This window comes from Condylura cristata, unplaced genomic scaffold (assembly GCF_000260355.1).
Source record: "Condylura cristata isolate star-nosed mole 26May11 unplaced genomic scaffold, ConCri1.0 scaffold00009, whole genome shotgun sequence".
NCBI classification, from domain to species: domain Eukaryota; kingdom Metazoa; phylum Chordata; class Mammalia; order Eulipotyphla; family Talpidae; genus Condylura; species Condylura cristata.
In genome coordinates, this window is record NW_004567110.1 from 775,046 (window position 1) to 775,697 (window position 652).

Below are 652 nucleotides of genomic sequence, written 5' to 3' on the forward strand. Positions count from 1 at the left end.
CCAGCGCCACAGCAGGACGTGATTAATGTGGCTGTGGGCGTGACAGCACCAGCCGCAGAGCGCCGTGAGGGCGCAAACAGCCCCGCGCCTCCGCCCAGCCCGCGGCCAGGCCCCTTGCCCCCTTCCAGGGCTCAAACCCACGGTGCCAGGCGCTTAAAAATACTCCCGGCCGGAACTCCAGAGAGTGCGCTTCGCCCGCGCCCCGGGCACCGGCCAGGGTGGGCACCGGCCAGGGTGGGCACCGGCCAGGGTGGGCACCGGCCAGGGTGGGCACCGGCCAGGGTGGGCCGTCGGGCTGGCTGGGCCTCCTGCTGTGCGTGGGGCAGGCCCGGCCCGGGGCAGGCCAGTGTGCTGCCCGGCCGGGCTCCGCCTCGTCACCTTCCGAGCCGGCTGGCCGGGGGCCTGGATGAGAGGGCGGGCGAGGAAGGAGGGCTGGGCGGGGACCCCCACCCCTGCCGTCCCCCTCCAAGGTCAGCACAGGTGCTGTGACCTTGACCTTGCCAAGGTCAGGGCCTAGCTGACTTCCTTCCTGTGCGGTGCCCACACCGGGAGGGCCCTCGCGATGGCCAGTGGGGCCGGGGCTGGCCGCCGCCCTCAGGGGCCACCGCGAGGGCCCTGAGCCGGGGTGCGGGGCACGGAGACGGAGCGTGTC